General features: G+C 43.3%; 1 protein-coding gene across 2 annotated transcripts in view; it reads right to left on the bottom strand.

The window, feature by feature from the left end:
* The window catches only part of tmem71 (transmembrane protein 71), a 62,942-nt gene that overhangs the window by 42,700 nt on the left and 6,771 nt on the right, over nucleotides 1-13,471 (bottom strand). The window lies entirely within an intron of this gene.

Here is a 13,471-nt window from a genome sequence, read left to right as displayed (position 1 = left end):
TAAAAAAATTCCTCCTTACCTCTGTTGTAAAAGGTCACCCCTCAATTTTGAGCTATGCCTTCTAGTTCTGGATACCCCCACCAGAGGAAACATCCTCTCCACATCCACCCTATCTAGTTCTTTCAGCATTTTTGGTATGTTTCAATGAGATCTCCACACATTCTTCTAAATTCCAGTGATTACAGGCCCAAAACTGCCAAATGCTCCTCATACGTTAACCCCTTCATTACTAGAATCATCCTCAAGAACCTCCTCTGGACTCTTTCCATTGACAACACATTTTTTCTGAAATAAGGGACCCAAAACTGTTGACAATATTCCAAGTGCTGCCTGACTAGTGTCTTATAAAGCCTCTGCATTATCTCATTGCTTTTATATTCTATTCCCTTCGAAGTAAGTACCAATGTTGCATTTGCCTTCTTTAACTACAGACTCAACCTGTAAATTAACCTTTTGGGCATGTCATGGTTCTGGTTGGCTGTTCCCCTTTAACGCTCCTTTCTCCCTAATTATGCCCTGATTTCAGTCATTAGATCTCCAATTGCTGCTAGTTTACTCAATTACAATACACCTGGTTTTCATCAGAGACTGTGAAATAAATACGATGGTGTCACTATCACAGGTTGCCAGTTTGTTGGTCTATTCCCATATGATAACCTAGTTTCTTGACTGCTTAGAACTGTTTGTTCCAAGTTCAGCTCCAGTTTCAAGATATTCCATGAAAACCCAATCTCCATGTCAAGACTCTATATCAGAGCTCTGGTTTGCTGTTCAACATTCACATCTGCACCAGCATCCCCAACTCAGCCTCCACGCCTGTGTCCTGCACTTGAGTTCTGCTTAGTCACTCTGTGCAACAGGGCAGTCTTCCATGAGGAATCTTAACTCCTTCTGCATCTCCAATGTTTGAATTTACTCCCCATTTAGAGAATAGTATGCACTTTTGTTCCTTTTACCAAAATGCATTATCATACATTTCCCAATATTGTATTCAATCTGCCACTTTTTTGTTCATTATTCCAATTTGCCTAAGCCCTGCTGCAATCACATTACTTCCTCAGCTCTACCTAGCCCCTTCACTCATCTTTGTATCATCCACAAACTTTCCCACAAAGCCATCAATTCCATTATCTAAATCATTGGCAAACAATATGAAAGGTAGCGCTCCCAATACTGACCCTTGAGGAACACCACCAGTCCCTGGCAGCCAACCAGAAAAGGCCCCTTTTATTCCCATGCACTGCCTCTTGCCTGTCAACCATTCCTCTATCCATGCCAGTATCTTTCATATAATGCCATAGTATTTGATCTTCTGAAAATCCAAGTAAATGACATCTACTGCCTCTCGTTTGTCCACCCTACTCGTTACTTCCTCAAAGAACTCTGACAGGTTTGTCAGGCAAGATTTCCCTTTAGAAAAATCATGTTGACTTTGACTTATTTTATCATTAGTCTCCAAGTACCTTGAAACCTCATCCTTAATAATAGACTCCAACACTTTTTCAATCACTGAGGTTAGGCTAACTGGCCAAGAATTACCTTTCCTTTGCCTTCCTCCCTTAAAGAATAGAGTGACATTTGCAATCCTCCAGTCCTCTGGGACCATGCCAAGATCAAGTAATTCCTGAAAGATCATGACCAATGCATCCGTTATCTCTTCAGCAACCTCTCTCAGGACTCTGGGATGTTGTCCATCTGGCCCAGGTGACTTGTCCATCTTAAGACCTTTGAGCTTGCCTAGTACTTTGTAATAGCAATGGCACTCACTCCTGCTCCCTGACATTCAGGGACCTCTGGCACATCGCTAGTGTCTTCCACAATGAAGACCCAAGCAAAGTACTCATTAAGTTCATCTGCCATTTCTTTGTCTCCCATTGCTACCTCACCAGCATCATTTTCCAATGGTCCAGTATCAACTCTCACCTCCCTTTTACTCTTTATATAACTGAAAATCTTTCAGTGTTCTACATTATATTATTGGCTAGTTTGCCCTCATCTTTTTTGCCCTCACATTTCACCTTTTCCCTTCTTATAGCTTTTTTAGTTGTTTTGTGTTGGATTTGAAGAGCTTCCCAATCATCCAACTTCCCATTCACTTTTGTTACCTTATATGCACTTCCTTAAGCTTTAATGCTGTCCTTAACTTTACTGGTTAGGCACAGTTGCCTACCCATGACATTTGAGAACTTCATCTTCTGTGGGACATATCTATCCTGCACCTTGTGAACTATTCCCAGAAACTTCAGCCATCTCTGCTCTGCGGTCATCCGGGCCAGTATCCTCCTCCAATCCACCTGGGAAAGCTCCTCTCTCATGTCTCTGTAATTCCCCTTATTCCATTGCGAATCGATACATATGACTTGTGCTTCTCCCTCTCAGATTGCAGTATGAATTCAGTCATATTATGATCACTGCCTCCTAAGGGCACCTTCACATTAAGCTCCCTAATAAGATCTGGGTAATTACACAACACCCAATCTAAGATAGCCTTTCTCCGAGTAGACTCAAGCACAAGCTGCTCTAAAAAGCCATCTCATAGACATTCAACGAATTCCTTCTCGTTTTCCAATGCCAACCTGATTTTCCCAATCCTCTTGCATATTGAAGTCCCCCATTACAATTGTGACATCATCCTTTGTACGTGCCTTTTCCAGCTCCCTTTGCAATCTCAACCCCACATCTTGGCTACTATTTGGAGGCCTATATATGATTCCCATAATAGTTTTTTTTACCCTTGCAGTTTCTTGACTCCACCACAAAGATTCAACATTCTCTGAACCTATGTCACCTCTTTCTAAAGGTGTAATACCATCTCTTACAAACAGAGCCACACCACCACCTATCCTTTCCTGCCCATCCTTTCAATATAAAGTATATCCTTTGACGTTAGGCTCCCAACTATGACTTTCTTTCAGCCACGACTCAGTGCCCACAATGTCATACTGACCAATCTCTAACTGTGCCATCTTATTCTGAATGCTACACACATTTAAATACAGCACCTTCACACCTGCTTTCTTCGCCCTTTTGAACTTTGCCTCTGTGGTATAATTTAACTCTTTGCTCTGTCTGCATTTGTACCTAATCATTGTCTTGTCCATCCTTACATCCATGTTACACCCATCATCTATTGTGAACCTGCTGGCTCGTCCTCAGCTTTATCATACAAGTCACCATTCTCCTGCCATGTTAGTTTAAACCACTCCCAACAGCTCTAGTAATCTGCCCACAAGAATATTGGTCCCCCTTGGATTCAAGTGCAACCCATCCCTTTTGTACAGGTCCCACCTGCCCCAGAAGAGGTTCCAATTATCCAGAAATCTGAATCCCTGCCCCTTGCTCAATTCTTCAGCCACGCATTTATCTGCCACCTCATTCTATTCCTATACTCATTGTCACGTGGCACAGGCAGCAGATTACTATCCTTGAGATCCTGCTTCTCAGCTTCCTTCCTAACTCCCTGTAGTCTTTTTTGGGACCTCCTCCCTTTTTCTACCTGTGTCGTTGGTATCAACATGTACAACGACCTTCGGCTGCTCACCCTCCCATTTCAGGATATCGTGGATACGTTCAGAAACATCACCGACCTTGGCACCTGGGAGACAAATTATCATCAGTTCTGTCTTTTTCACATCAATAGGATTGATGTCTCCTTTTCTATAGTCCCCTTTTACTGCTGCTATCGTTTTCAATTCCCTACCCTTCTGGGCCACAGGACCAGACTCTGTGCCAGAGGCACGGCCGCTGTTGCTTCCCCCAGTTAAGTGGTTTCCCCCCCAACAGCACTCAAAGTAGAGTACATATCGTTGAAGGGGACGGCCACAGGGGTGCTCTCCACTATCTGATGTTCTCCCTTCCCTCTCCTGACAGTCACCCATTTATCTGTCTCGTGTAGCTTTGGGGTGACTACCACCCTGTAGCTCCTGTCTATCACTTCTTCGCACTCCCTAATAAGCCAAAGGTCATCAAGCTGCAGCTCCAGTTCTTTTATACGGTCTCTAAGAAGCTGCAACTCGATGCACCTGGTGCAGATGTGGCCATTGGGGAGGCTGGTAGTCTCCCAGAAATCCCACATCTGACAACCAGAACAGACACTGGCTCTGCAGACATACCCTCTATTCTCTCAAGAGTTCAATAAGGAAAAAGAAATACATAATGAACTTACCTAATTAACTTGCCTCCGCCTATTCTCGCCAAAGCCCTGTTGAGCTAAAGCCGTACCACTCTGACTCAAGACCACTCCCATGATGACCGCTTCACTGGAAGGTACAGTCTCTTTTGAGGAGACTGGGTTTGTAAAGCTCTTCGCTGGACTTGCACGGGAACACTTCTGCTGCACCTGCGCTGTACTCCAAAGTCTCCCACAAGTGCAATCCCTGCCCAAGACCCAATCAAGGTAAAAACACGTTGCACCTTAAGAACCTCCCATTGTCCCCAGCTGCATCAAAGGAATTTGACTTGCATCTTAGTGAGCCGATGAAACTTGACATGAAATTTTATATGGCTGATATTCACCAACTTGGCTGAAAGATTTATAAATGAGTTGAAGTAGAACGGTTTAGAGAGGGCATTCCAGAATTGGAAGACTAACGAAGTGAACCAAACAAATTGCATCAAATTGTACTTTACTCATTTGATATGCTGTCATTTACATTTCAGACAAAATGATCTTGATTTTGTTGGTCATCTCAACTGGTCAACTGGCATGGCCAAAGAGCCCTTTTTGAGATGAAGGTATTTTAAAAGAAGCTTGTCACCTGTCAGAACTGCATGTCATAGAACATGGTCAACTGAATGGCGATGCAAATACTGAACAAGTCTTGAACTTTTCATGAACCCCCATGAACTCCCTCAGTAGATATATTTAAGACAAGGTTGGATAGATTTTTGCATAGTAAGGGAATTAAGGGTTATGGGGAAAAGACAGGTAGGTAGAGATGAGACCTTCGCCAGATCAGCCATGATCTTATTGAATGGCGGAGCAGGGTCGACAGGCCAGATGGCCTACTCCTGCTCTATTTCTTATGTTCTTAAGAAGTGAAAAACAGAGAAAAAAAGTCCAAGACTGCTACCTTGTTAAATTGGCATTATGGGAAGAGAGGGTCATAAAGAGCTGTTGGCACAAAAGATGCAGGAGCAGATGGGCCACTCAGCCCATTGGCCTTCATGAATCAATGTGTTGAGTACAGGAGTTGAAATTTATGCTGAAGTTGTATAAGACATTGGTGTTACCTAATTTGGAGTAATGCATTTACCTGTAGGTGAGATTTGATAGAGGTATAAAAATCATTGAGGGGTATAAATAGGGTTTATGCAAGATACAGCTCTATTCCCATCTTTAATATCTTTATTTTTCCCTTTCAGGGTTCTTTTGAAGACCTGACCTGGAGTTATATACTGACTTTGGTTCCTTGTGGGAAAGGGTTTCAAACTCTCTGGGTTTCATAACTGGCCATTGTTCGGCATGCCAAGGGGTCGGTGTCACAGCAGGAGACCCATTTGTCATCAGGGGGATTCGAAATATCTACGGCTGTGTGTCCAGAGACCTGAAATCTTTGAGATCTTCAGGCACAGAGCTCGAAAAAAGCAATGTAACAGACTTTTAACATCGTAAACCAGCACATTGTTTGTTATGTTTCCCTGCTTGCTGGGAAAAATGGAGACACCATCTTCTCCCTTATTAGGGACAGAGAGAGAGAGAGAGAGAGAGAGAGCCAGTGGTATATCGAATGCCGGGTGAAACGCAAAATCTTTGAAGTAACTGCAAGTCCGTGTCTTTGCTGTTGCTTTGCACACGCTTGAGTGCTCGGTGGCGGGTGCCAATACTTTTTGCTGGTGGGGGGAGAGGAGATTGTTGCTCGCTGCCACTTAGGCATGGGAGGCAGGGGAGCTGGGGGGGGGGACATTGGGGTTCTAACATTTTACTGTCATTCATTCTTTGGGGCACTCCTCTGTTTTCATGGATGGTTGCAAAGAAGAAGCATTTCAGGATGTATATTGTATACATTTCTCTGACATTAAATGTACCTTTGAACCTTTGAAGAAGGCTTTCCACTGCGGTGAGGTGGGGCTGCAATTAGAGGTCAAATGTTAAGGGTGAAAGGTGAAATGTTGAAGAGGAACACAAGAGGGAACTTCTTCACTCACAGGGTGCAGGTTCAATTTCAACATTTGAGAGAAATTTGGACAGGTACATGCATGGGAGGGGTATTGAGGACTATGGTCTGGGTGCAGGATAATGGAACTGAACAGCATAATAGATTGGCACAGAATATTGACAAGCATCCCCTTAGAGCAAGGGGTGTAGATGGGATGGAGTTGCTAGGTGTGTTCAGTAAGGTTTCCTGATGTGATATGTAGATAAGCAACTAGAGGCTGTACATGATCTGGTATTGGGAAATGTACCTGGTCAGCTGTTAGATAGCACAATGGGAGAGCATTTTGGAGGTAACGACCATAACTCTATCTCCTTTACGATAGTAATGGAGAGGGATAGGAACAGACAATTTGGAAAAATATTTAATTGGGGTAGAGGGAAATATGATGTTATTAGGCAGAGACTTGGGAACATCAATTGGAAGCAGATGTTCTCAGGGAAATGCATGACAGAAATGTGAAATGTTCAGGTTCTTCCCAAACCAGAAACCCTGGATTCTGAGGCTGAGGTACGGAAAGGTTTCCAACAAGTGGACAGTCGCAAGGCTGCGGGACCGTACGGCATCCCAGCTAAGTACTCAGGATGTGTGCAGCACAACTGGCAGGTGTGTTTACAGACATTTTTAATCTCCCCCTCTCCCAGTGCAGAGTGCCCTCCTGCTTCAAAACATCCAACCTTGTCCCTGTACCAAAAAAGACCAAGGTAACATGTCTTAATAACTGGTGCCCTATCTCACTCACCACAATAATAAGCAAATGCTTTGAGAGGCTGATCAAGGACTACATCTGTAGTTTGCTACCACCCAAGCTGCAGATTCCCTACAATTTGCCTACCAACTCAACAGATTGACAGACTACACAATAGCCACTGCTCTACATACCGTCCTTACACATCTGGAGAAGAAGGATGCTTATGTGAGAATGCTGTTCTTGGACTACAGTTCAGCATTCAACACCATAATTCCATCCAGGTTCAACAGGAAGCTCAGCGACCTTGGCCTACACCCTGCCTTGGATCCTGGACTTCCTGTCAGATCGCCAGGAGGTGTTAAGAGTGGGCTCCCTCACCTCCACCTATCTGACTCTCAGCACAGGAGCCCCTCAGAGCTGTGTACTAAGTCCCCTCCTTTACTCCCTGTATACCCATGACTGTGTCGCTACCTGCAGTTCTAATCTGCTAATTCAATTTGCTGATGACACCACATTGATTGGCCTTATCTCAAACAATAACGAGGTGGCCTACAGGAAGAAGTCATCTCTCTGACACATTGGTGTCAAGAAAACAACCTCTCCCTCAATGTCGCAAAAGCAAAGGAGCTGGTTGTGGATTACAGGAGGAATGGAGACGGGCTAACCCCTATTGACATCAATGGATCTGGGGCTGAAAGGATGAACAGCTTTAAGTTCCTCAGCATCCACATCACCGAGGACCTCACGTGGTCTGTACGCACCAGCTGTGTGCTGAAAAAGGCACTTCATACATCAGACGGTTGAAGAAGTTTGGTATGGGCCCCCAAATCCTAAGAACTTTCTACAGGGGCACAATTGAGAGCATCCTGACTGGCTGCATCACTGCCTGGTATGGGAACTGTACCTCCCTTAATCACAGGACTCTGCAGAGAGTGGTGCGGATAGCCCAATGCATCTGTAGATGTGAACTTCCCATGATTCAGGACATTTACAAGGACAGGTGTGTAAAAAGGGCCCAAAGGATCATTGGGGACCTGAGTCATCCCAACCACAATCCAGTCCAGCTGCTACCATACGGGAAACGGTACTGCAGCATAAAAGCCAGGACCAACAGGCTCCAGGACAGCTTCTTCCACCAGGCCATCAGACTGATTAACTCACAATTTGAGTGTATTTCTATACTACATTTTTCTATTTATTATAAATTATCATAAATTACTATGATTTTTGCACATTTAGACAGAGACGTAATGTAAAGATTTTTACTCCACATGTATGTGAAGGATGTAAGAAATAAAGTTAATTCAATTCAATTGGCAATAGACAATAGGTGCAGGAGTAAGCCATTTGGCCCTTTGAGCCAGCACCGCCATTCACTGTGATCATGGCTGATCATCCACAATCAGTACTCCGTTCTTGCCTTCTCCCCATATCCCTTGACTCTGCTATCTTTAAGAGCTCTATCTAACTCTTTCTTGAAAGCATCCAGAGAATTGGCCTCCACTGCCTTCTGAGGCAGAGCATTCCATAGATCCACAAGTCTCTGGGTGAAAAAGTTTTTCCTCAACTCCGTTCGAAATGGCCGACACCTTATTCTCAAACTGTTGTCTCTGGCTCTGGACTCCCCCAACATCAGGAACATGTTTCCTGCCCTCTAGCGCGTCCAATCCCTTAATAATCTTATATGTTTCACTCATTTGTGGCGAAAGATTGTAGCTGGGAGTTTAATGTCTAGGGATATATATTGTATCAAAAGGACAGGCATGGCTTTGTTGTTAAACAAGGACATCAAATCAACAGAAAAAGGTAACATAGGGTCAGAAGGTGTTGAATTGTTGTGGGTAGAGTTGAGGAACTGCAAGGGTAAAAATCCTGATGGCTGTTATATTTAAACCTCCAAACAGTAGTAAGGATGTGGTCTACAAATGACAAAGAGAGATAGAAAATGTATCCCAAAATAGCAATGTTATGATAGTCATGAGGATTTCAATAGATTGGGACATTCTTGTTGGTGCTAGTTCCCTAGTGGGAGAATTTCTAGAATGCTTATGAGATGGCTTCTCAGAGCAGCTCGTGCCTTAGGAGATCAGCTATTTTCAATTGGGTTTTGTGCAGATTAGAGTTAAGGTAAAGGAACCCTTAAGGGAGTGATCATAATACAATTGAATTCACCCTGAAATTTGAGATGGAGAAGCTAAAATCAGATGGATCAGTATTACAGTGGAGTAAATGGAATTACAGAGGCAAAAGAAAGGAGCTGGCCAGACCTGAGTTGAAAAGAACACCGGCATGGATGATAGCAGAGCAGCAATTTGCTAAAATTTCTGGAAGCAAATTTCTAGAAGCCGCAGGATATATACATCCCAAAGAGGAAGTAGTAACATAACTGTGGCTAACAAGAAAGTCAAAGCCAACATAAAAGCCCAAGAGAGGACATAGAATGGAGCAAAAATTACTGGGAATTTCAGAGAATTAGGAAGCTTTTAAAAACCAGCAGAAGGCAACTAAAAAATTCAATAAGAAGGAAAAGATGGAATATGAAAGTAATCGAGCCAATAATATTAAAGGGGATATCAAAAGTTTCTTCAGATACATAAAGTGCAAAAGAGAGTGGCTATTGCACCACTGGAAAATGATGCTGGAGAGATAGTAATGGGAGAGAAGGAAATGGCAGATGAACTGAACAAGTATTTCACTTCAATCTTCACTGTGGAAGAAACTAGCAGTATGCCAAAAAAATAGAGTATCAGGGGGCGGAAGAAGAAATAACAAACAAGATAGACAGAAGAGAATCGGGGAAATGGTGTATACTTGGGTTTTCTGATGGCTTTTAACCAGGTACCACAGGCGAGGATGCTTAACAAAAGCTCATGGTACTTCTAAGAAAGATTATGCTGACATTGTCAAGTGTTCAAAAGAGAATCACAAAAACAACCCCTAGATTGAAAGGCTTGTCATATGAAGAGTGTTTGATGGCTCTGGTTCAGCGTTCAGAAGAATGAGGGGTGACCTCATTTAACCCTTCGAAGGGCCTTGATAGAGTGGATGTGGAGAGGATGCTTCCTGTGGTAGGAGAATGTAGAAGACACAATCTCAGAATAGAGGGGAATCCTTTTAGAATCGAGATGAGGAGGAATTTCTTTAGCCAGGAAGCGGTGAATCTGTAGAATTTGTTGCCAGAGGTAGCTGTGGAGGCCAAGTCATTGGGTATATTTAAGACAGAGGTTGATAGAACTTGATTAGTCAGGGCATGAAGGGATATGTGGGGAAGGCAGGAAATTGGGGCTGAGAGGGAAAATTGATCAGCCATGATGAAATGCTGGGGTAGACTCAATAGGGCAAATGGCCTAGATCTGCTCCTATATATTATGATCTTATGGTCTAAAGAGGCCAAAGAATAAATGCCACCAAACTGTTGGAGAGTCGGGTTTGAATCATTCACCACTATTGACACCTCCTCCCTCACAACCCCCAGGTGTTCCTGACATAAAAGTAGCAATAAAGGTGGTAGAAACTGCCAAAGCTTTTAAAAATGTCCTTCCTTACTGGAACTTTTTCCAAAAAAAAATCAGATTTTGGCTTCATACAATTTTCATTTCCTTGCTCTTTCATTCCTGTGATTATTGTTCACAAATTAGCATTTTCCTGTAAGCTGCACGAAAGGGCCCCTGCAGATTCATCCATTCACACGGGACAAAGTTTGGATTTTGTTTCAAGGAGCAGATGAGGAGAGCAGAGAGGAAGAAAATCATATTTTGGTGAAAAGAGTTAGGGAGCAGTGACACCTTGAGCTAGTTTTCATGTTGCGAATTCTATGCAGTCCTATAGACAAGCACCCAGAAAATTCATGTATTAGAATATGGAATATTTATTTATTGAGATACAGCACAGAACAGGCTCTTCCAGCCCTCTGAGCCACACCAGCCAGCAACCTTCTTTTTAACCCTAGCATAATCACAGGACAATTTAGGACAAACAAACTCACAGATGGTGCTGGAATTGAACTCCAAACTCTGGAATGCCCCAAGCTGTAATGGTGTTGTGCAAACCGCTATGCTACCGTGGCACACATATAACACTACAATGGAGCACAGTCCCTTCAGCCCATGATCTTTCAGCCTACCCCAATATCAACCTAATCCTTTCCTCCCACATAGCTCTCCATTTTTCTATTCTCCATGTGGCTATCTAAAAGTGTCTTAAGTGGCCCTAATATATCTGCCTCTACCAGCACCCCAGGTAGTACTCTCCACACACGCACCACTCTGTGTAAAAAAAAACTACCTCTGACATCCCTCCCATACTTCCCTCCAAACACTTTAAAATTAACTAGGAGCAAATATCCTGCCAAGCAACTGACATGAAGCCAGTTATCTCAGCGAACTGGCATGAAGCTTCAAACAGACATACTTGAGTGAGAGAACTAAACTAGAACAATAATATTCCTGTGCTGAATGCTTTTCCAACACGTCATTAAATTCCCCAGTATTCGACAAACTTTCTATTTATAGAACAGCTGCATATTGTCCTGAAGTAACTGCACTCATGTCTGGCAGAATGATTTCCTTTCAGACATCTGGCACCACACACACACACACACACACACACACACACACACACACACACACACACACACACACACACACACACACACACACACACACACACACACACACACACACACACACACACACACACACACCTTGTAACATTTTAAGTTTAATCCCTTTTACTTTATTCAAGCAACATCTTGTATTTACTAAATTTTAAAGAAATGTCATTTTCAGCTCAGTTTCATTCCTTCAAGCTCCATTGTCAAAAGTTAACATACAGTTCAGAATCACTACAGACACTCAGAACCAGCCACATCAAGCTCAAATTCAAGATAAATTGTCATTCATTCATACACATAAATGCAGCAAAACAAAACAGCCAAGGTGCAAAACACAGAACCAATAGCCATTACACAGCACAAGGCACATATAAGGCAGCAGTAAACGTAAGTCACACAAAAAATATAGTGTAGCTCAAGTCCCTCAGTGATACGTTCTGTAGATTGATGGTGCATGGGTGTTGTTGGCAAGAAGAAACACACAGCAGATCGAGCATCTCATGTTCGTGCAGCCGCAGGCGAGCGCAATCCGGCTTGTTTTTCATCAAGTGGACACTGCAGGGCAGCAGCACTGAGAGGGGCTAGTCCCCAACATAGTATGAACTCCAGTGCATCGGCTGCGCCTCTGATCCCGTCAACACCAAGTTTGCAGTATTTCACATTACCAATGTCCAACAGGGTCTTGCAATCACAATAAAAACATCCAGGACAAATAATCATTTCTCACATTACCGGCTTCGTGGTTTGAAACTTGCTGTGCCACTTCTAACAGAAACACAGGCTAGAAAGAGCTTAGCCAGTGAAAGGGTGCATTAAGTGACTTACACAAGTCTCCACTGTGGAAAACACTAGCAATTTGGTGGAGTTCCAAGTGTTAGGGGTCATGAGGTGTGTGAAGTTACCAGCTTAGGGAGGTGGCAGTTCTCATACCCTGGAAGGGGCAGTTAGTTTTGAGGAAATAAGAGGCTACAAAAGGACTTAGACATATTGGGAGAATGGTAAAGAAATAGCAAATGGAATACAGCATCAAGAAGTGTATGGTCATGCAATTTGGTAGAAGAAATCTCTTAAAATACCTAATTGTATCCGCCTCCACCACCGTCGCCAGTAGCCCATTCCACGGACTCACCACTTTCTGCATAATAAAACTTACCCCTGACATCTCCTCTATACCTACTTCCAAGCACCTTAAAACTATGCCCTCTTGTGCTAGCCATTTTAGCCCTGGAAAAAAGCCTCTGACTATCCACACGATCAATGCCTCTCATCATCTTATACACCTCTATCAGGTCTCCTCTCATCCTCCGTCACTCCAAGGAAAAAATGCCGAGTAAGATGTTGTTGTTGTGACACTACTAGCCAGGTTTTCAATCTCCCTCCTATGGCCCAGTTCACCGACTTGCAGCAACCCTGTAGCCCCTCCTCTGCCTCCTACATTCACCTCTCTGTTGTCCCAACTTCTGGAGCCTTGCACCTCAGCCTCTTCCTAAAGGACAGCCAAGTGATCAGATTTATCTAAATATGGCCTGGGTGTGGAACAGGAGGCATTCCTTATCTTATGTTGGGACCTCTGGTACTACAGATTACAGTATATGCTGATGGTAATAGGCAGGGTTTTCTGGTTGAAGTCCCCAACTATGATTTGAAATGTGTCAGGATGGACTGTTTCTTGTTTGAGGATGATGTCATTCACTATCTCAAGCGCTTGATTATAGTTGGTGGCTAGTTGTATGTAAACTGTGGTCAGGCTTGTGGAGAACAACTCAGGGCATGCCCACTTCTCATTGCTACCATCAGGGAGGAGGTCCAGGAGCCTGAAGACACACACTCAACAGCTCAGTAACAGCTTCATCCCCTCCACCATCAGATTTCTGAATGGACAATGAACCCATGAACACTACCTCACTATTTTTTGCTCTCTTTTTGCACTCCTTACTTATCTTTTCAATAGTATATATTTCTGATTGTAATTTATAGATTTTTTATTATGCATTCCAATGTACTGCTGCAAAA

This window comes from Hemitrygon akajei, chromosome 1 (assembly GCF_048418815.1).
Source record: "Hemitrygon akajei chromosome 1, sHemAka1.3, whole genome shotgun sequence".
NCBI lineage: Eukaryota > Metazoa > Chordata > Chondrichthyes > Myliobatiformes > Dasyatidae > Hemitrygon > Hemitrygon akajei.
This window is presented reverse-complemented; position numbering and strand designations above follow the sequence as displayed.